The sequence below is a fragment of the Mastomys coucha genome, unplaced genomic scaffold (genome assembly GCF_008632895.1).
Source record: "Mastomys coucha isolate ucsf_1 unplaced genomic scaffold, UCSF_Mcou_1 pScaffold22, whole genome shotgun sequence".
NCBI classification, from domain to species: domain Eukaryota; kingdom Metazoa; phylum Chordata; class Mammalia; order Rodentia; family Muridae; genus Mastomys; species Mastomys coucha.
This window is the reverse complement of record NW_022196905.1, coordinates 152,063,690-152,070,267: the sequence shown is the minus strand read 5'-3', so window position 1 is coordinate 152,070,267 and position 6,578 is coordinate 152,063,690. Positions and strand designations below refer to the sequence as shown.

Here is a 6,578-nt window from a genome sequence, read left to right as displayed (position 1 = left end):
ACAGTTAATATGTTTGGAGTTATTTAAAATTTATATTGAGAAAAATGTATTTTCACTATTACTGTAGAGGAGCATCTACATAAGACTGTTAAATTGATTGTGTTTTATATCAAACAACTTTTATAATACTTATTTTTATTGTTATAATATTTTATAAACTTTAAAGAATATGACAAAAAAGATATTGTAGGTATTGAAGGGGGTCTATGGGAAGAGCAGTGGTACAAAAGGGAAACAAGAATGTGATTCAATTCTATTTAATTAAAATATGTTTTTAAATGTTAAAAAAAATCCACAAGCTCATGTATACACAGTGTACACATGGATGCACATGTATCCAGACAAACACACATGCATACACATATACAGCAAAAATGTATCATTCTCCTCTCCACTCTCTTAATTATAACTGAGTCACTCAGTGAATAGACTGCTATCTTGAGGTGCCCATAGGTGACCTCTGACCCAGTTACACCACCACTGTCACTTCCTCAGGAAAGCCAGTGACATCAATGTACCTAGACCTTCCCAGCAATCCATTTGAATATTGATTTTGAGGTTTGATTCTGAATTTCACCCTTTTGTTTTTTTCTCCCTTCCTCACTTGACCACAGACTCCTACAGGAGTGTCTTGTCCCCTCAATTTTATAACATGGGTGCCTAGCATGTCCCAAGTTGAGGAAGAAACCCCTAAGAAGGCTTATCCATGGGCTGGAATGCCTGCTCTTTCTGACTTCCTGTTCCCAGCCAGTGAGGAAGATCCAAGATGGAGGCCTGGTTCTGGCTCACTTTCTTTGGGCTCCTTTCCCCTCAGTCCAGGTTCCCTGAGTTCTTTATACAGCAATTCCTGTCTTATTTTCTCTAATACATACTGCTTAGTTTTATTCTGGTTACTTTTATTTCTTACAACTGAATAAACTTAGGTACTAATAACTCTTCCTTTGAGATGAAGTTGTCTCTCTGGATCAGAACATAGCTTACCTGGCTAGGTCAGACCCAGACCCTCACATGTTAATTGAATCTACTATCCTAGAGAGGCAGGAACAGTGACCTCCAACTGTTCTTTTTTCCTGTTGCATCTACATATGAGCATGTCCAGAATTCATAGACATATTCGCATACATTCTTTACATATTCTCCAAAGTTACCAGATCTAATATAAGTAGATTACATTCTCTTACTTTTATTATCTTGTTTGCATGCGGTCGCTGCGTGTTTATGTATTCATCTTTGCGCATGTGTGTGCATATATGTGCATGCTTATCTGGAGGCTATGCAAAGGTGAGTGCTGAGTGTCTTCCTCCACTGTTCTACACTTTGATTTTCCAGATAGGATCTCTCATTGAACCTGGAGCTCATTGATTGGTTAGTCTGGATGGCAGCAAGCCCCCAGGATCCTCCCATCCCTAATACCCAGAGGATAGATATGTGCCAACATGGATGCCAGGGTTCTGAACTCAGGTCTTCAAGCTTACGTGGAAAGTACTTCACTGATAGAGCTGCTTCCTCAGCCATTCCCTGTTTCTTAATGTTTAAGATTGATCCTATCTCTTTCCTGTGCAGAATGCTTCACTAACTCTGGTTACAGATAGATTAGTCAAAACAAAATTATGCTAGACTGATCAAAGACATAAGGCTTCAATTAATTTTACAGGAATTCTTGGAAACAGAAGACAAGCCAATATCCACAAACACAGCTTATTAGCTTCCCCAGGGTACTGTAACAAATCACTGCAAACTGCATGGCTTAAATAACAGAAACTTGTTCCATTTCCATTCTAGGTGCCAGAGTTAAAAGTCAGGAGGGTGGTTTCTTCCTCCCACACTAAGGGGTTGACTCCATACACTGCTTTTGGTGGCCAGAGGCCATGTGCAGCATTACTGTCTTCCAGAGCTATCACTAAACCTTCTTGGTCTTCACACTGCCCATTTCTCTGGGCTCACTCATCTCAGAAGGACACCAGTGACTGAATTTAGGTCCTTACTTAATTTGAAGTCATATCTCCTGATCTCCAACTCAGTAGCATCTATAACGATCCTAGTTTCTTGTGAGCTTGGACTCTTAGGTTCAAGGTTCATTTGACATGAACCTTGTGAGGAGGTCAGTTCATCCTCTGTGTATGTATACATACATCTTAATAAGACCTATCCCTGCTGCTTTGGATGTATAAAGAATGAAAATCTACTTATCTTCTGCTCTTGCTTCTTCTTCTTCTTCTTCTTCTTCTTCTTCTTCTTCTTCTTCTTCTTCTTCTTCTTCTTCTTCTTCTTCTTCTTCTCCTCCTCCTCCTCCTCCTCCTCCTCCTCCTCCTCCTTCTCCTTCTCCTTCTTCTTCTTCTTCTTCTTCTTCTTCTTCTTCTTCTCCTCCTCCTTCTCCTTCTCCTTCTCCTCCTCCTCCTCCTCCTTCATTTGCTGTTGTTTTGTTTTTCTTTGCTTAACTTTTGTTGTTTGGGTTTTTGTTTGTTTTTTGTTTGAGACAGGGTCTCTCTGTGTAGCTGACCTAGAACTTGCTCTGTAGAGCATGGTTGGCCTCAAACTCAGAGATTTGTCTGCCTCTGCCTCCCAAGTGCTGTGACTAAAAGTATGTGCTTTTCATCACTGTCAGCACATGGTATAAAACTCCCTCAGATGCATAAAATGTGAAGTAAAACATCAGCAATTACATGTAATACATTTGGTTTATGTAGTATCACTTTTTTCTTGATATTCTATTTCAGGATCTTACTCAGAATGAAATTAAGTAGATCTAAGAGAAGAGTAAGCAGTGTAAATGAATGGCTTGCTCATCGATTAAAACATAAAGTTATGTGTTAATAAGAAGGTAACACTCTTACTGCTATTTGAAGCATACAAAAATTTGAAATTGCTTTATAAATAGTTTAATTTCTTACTGACCTTTTCGTGATGTAGAATTTGCATACAAGATATGAGTTCTTCTCATTGCTGTACATATATACTGTAAGTCACCAACCACCCATGGTTTTCAGAGACATTTTTAGAACAACAGTTTTTAGTTTTGCAACTCAAGGAAACACTCAAATGCAAGCATTTTTTGCTTGCCAAAATTCAGGTGAGAACAGAGTTTGCAGGTGGACTTTAGGTGCTGCTCAGCATACTAAAATGTCCAGGTAAGCTGCACCATGAAGAACCCAAGGCTCCGTCTGTCAATGGTCGCAGAGCCAGAGTCTCTACCAGGGCTGTACTGGTTGATGGGCAGGTGCTGGCTTTCTTTCATTCCTGTGATAACCAAGGACATCCATTGTCAGATCATGGATAGAGAAACAACTTAAAAATAATGCAAATGACTGGCTAAGTTTAGCTACTTTTCCAAGAGTAGGACCTGAGCTGAGAGTTACTCAAGACCCAAGCCAAACCCGTAGGACGCGTGCTGGTTGTTATTTGCTAACGTCTCTGCCAAGCAGAGTAGGTGAGTTTGCTTCAGACATTACCCAGTATCCCACAGGAATCCACAACAGATATATGCATAAGTTGTCAAAAAGATTGTCACACTTCATATTTATGAAACTTACCTTTAATTCCTTTGTGTTGTTGTAAAATACATATTTGGTCTTCATTCCAGTTTCCAGGCCCAAAGCCTTTAAAATCCTTGAACTATTCCCAGTGAATGTTTATTTGTATGCTAATGATCTGACAGGTGCCTGGCCATCTCTAGGTTGCTTCAGAATATAACCTTGTCATAGGAGTGAGTAAGTCATGATTTGTGGGTTGATCCTTCAGCCTATCCACCAACTATGGAAAAGAAAAATGATTGAACATTAGATTGGTCATCTATGGCTTATGATTTTGTCAATCATGTTTACACAGTGGTAAGGTTTCCATAAAGACACAGAATAGTTGTATTAGAGAACTTCAACAAGCCAAATACATGGAGGTTTCTAGAGAGTAAGCCACCTATGTGCCTTGCTCTGCACATCTCTTCTTGTTAGCACAATGCTGCCCAGGGCTCTAAGAGTCATTTTAGCGAATGAGTTGAGCCCAAGGAAGGGCTCCAGTCTTGGCAAGCTCACTTTAAAGTTTATGACCCAGAAAGTCACTCTGATGTGGGGACAGTTTATGGGTTTGAGCTCTCCATCTCCATTCCAGGGTAGACAGTGTCAGAGCTGAATTTACTGGATGATGTCTCTAGTTAGCGCCATCTCTCTACAGAGAGTTTAGGTGCTTGTCAATGAGGGAGAATCTCTGCCCACATCTTAGAGAGCAGAGATGATGGATGTCCTCTGAATAAGAACATAGAATATAATACTTCATCTGCCCACTCCTATATTGCCAGACCCTTCTTTCTTCATCCTTTTTCAAACAGTAGCCAACAGCTGGCTACCATGGAGGGCCAAAATCTAAGGAGACTCAGGACCATTTTATAGAAATAAAGCAGTGATATTCTTTGAACAGCAAGTACATAAAGAACAAAGACTGGGCTATACAGACCTGTAGTCCCAGTTGCTTGGGGACTGAAGTAGGAAGATCACATGTCTGCCTCTACATCCAGACTAGGCAACTTAACAAGTAAGTACCTGCTTCAAAATAAAATAAGAGATGACTGCAGATGCATCTCAATGGTGGAACTTCTTGTCTAGCACTCAAGGCTCCAGGTTCAAGTTCTGAAAGAAGAAAAAAAAGTGAGAATGTATTTCTCAGGAGTGAAATATGGGCTTGTGGTATCCCATTGACCTCCCCCCAACCCCCGCCCCTGTTGCTCATGGAGTCTCATACTTTGCCCAGGTCTCACTCTTGACCAATAGCCTTCTAGGTGTTGCTGGGCTGGATGTGTGTGGACAGAAGGCAATGTATTGTTCAACATTCCAGTCACACTTGGAAATGTGTTCTGGGCAGTGAGCTCAGCTGTAGCAGGCTCCAGAGAAGTCACACCTACTTGGAAAACTGTTTACTCAATAGATTTGCAGCTTGAAGCTGCTGGAGGCTGGGGATCAAGCTGCAATCCCACCTCTGTTTGTTTTGCATTTCCTGATGCAAGCCAGCAATGAGATTGAGGATTTCAGCGGCTTCTTTGATCATCTGGGTCTTCCCAGGTTTCTACCTCAGAACAGAACTGCTTCTGGGATAGGGGTTCTTAATTACGAATGGCTTTGTGTCTTTAATGTTTCATTTCACTGACTCTGTCTCCCTCTTGATTTTTCAGATCCTTCTTGCTTTGTAAATTCTTAACTATTGCTTTATAGCCCTTTTCTTCCTCCCTTCCTTCCTTTCTTTCTTTCTTTTTTATTTATTTTTTTTGGTCCAGCTAAATCTTTGAGAATGAAGTGAAGTTAGTCAAACCACTTGTTGCTTCACGGTCAGCATTTTTGCACTCCAGTCTGTTTGTTGACTCAGTTGTGGTCATTTAGATTTTTCCCACACAGTTTGTTTGACACTCGCAAGTCCAGTCTGCACTGACTTCTATTGTATTAAGCAAATGCCCTGACTGCACTCAAACCCTGCCCATTGTTCACTCTAAAGCAACGGGATTTTCTTTAGTTCACCAACAGCCAAACCCATTGTTATCAGAAAAACCTCTGCAGATGAAAACTGAAAAGAATCATGTGACCCAGAAAAAAGATTAACCTTTAGGAAGCCTTCTGGTTTGCCAGTTTTGTTGAGATGTCCCTAGAGAGAGTGGAAAATAATAAAGTTAAAACCTATTTCTGGAACGCAGCCCATTTCAAAATAAAGTCTATGAACTGTAGGTTTGCAAGATGGTTCTTCCCAACATGGGAGGTGGAAACAGGCCCATGACAAACCCAAACGGATCAGAAGCAACTCAAAACTCAGATTTAATAACTTTTAACTGCCTCACTTTCAGTTCAAAGGGGAAAAAAGGTATTGATATTAAACTACTCCTCAGTTGCACACACCAATCAGCTAGTTAGCTGTGACAGAATCCTCAGAAATCCATCACTACCCAGGATTCCTGTCATTCCAGATGAACTTTCCATCTTGTTGGAAACAATACACTGTGCATCCCAGATCATCTCTCACTTGATGCTTCTGTCTGAGGAGGCAGACTTAAATTGTCCAGCTCAAAAACAAAACAAAATACAAAAAAACAAACAAAAACCAAAACAAAACAACAAAAACTGGGGTAAGAAACAAATGCAGTTTGTTCTGTACTTTTAAAAAGCATGGCAAAGGCAAATGCCATTTGAGTACTAGGAGAAACTCTAAGGTCTGATGCTTCAGATTGAAATTTAGGCAAAAGAGTAAAACTTTTGCTATTAAAAAAGGAAAATAGATGCATTAAATCAGCTAAGGAATTACAAATATTTATACCCTGGCACCAGTCGCTTGGATATCAAGCCAGTTCCACACTGCAACACCTGTGTTCACCACTCTGACCAAGCACCATAGGGCTTTCCTGAAGCAGATGCAAGCATGCATCCTTTGAGTCCACAGGATCTCATCTCTTGCTGCTTCAGGAATTGCGGTGGGGGTGGGACATCACTACCAGTCTTCACTTCGAATTGCTTCGGGTATTGCAAATACCCGAATTGCCCATGTATTGCAAATTGGTTTATTTGTACATTAGTCATTCAATAGTAGATAATAAATTACCCTAAAACTTA

At 40.3% G+C, this 6,578-nt stretch overlaps 1 long non-coding RNA gene across 1 annotated transcript; it reads right to left on the bottom strand.

Annotated features, from left to right (window-relative positions):
• Window positions 1-2,863: 2,863 nt before the first annotated feature.
• On the bottom strand, window positions 2,864-5,624 carry LOC116071137. Its single transcript, XR_004110724.1, has 4 exons — window positions 5,581-5,624; window positions 4,447-4,619; window positions 3,531-3,750; window positions 2,864-3,237 (listed from the first exon to the last, which is right to left on the bottom strand). It is a non-coding gene; the product is annotated as an uncharacterized LOC116071137 (long non-coding RNA).
• Between the last annotated feature and the right edge of the window lie 954 nt (window positions 5,625-6,578).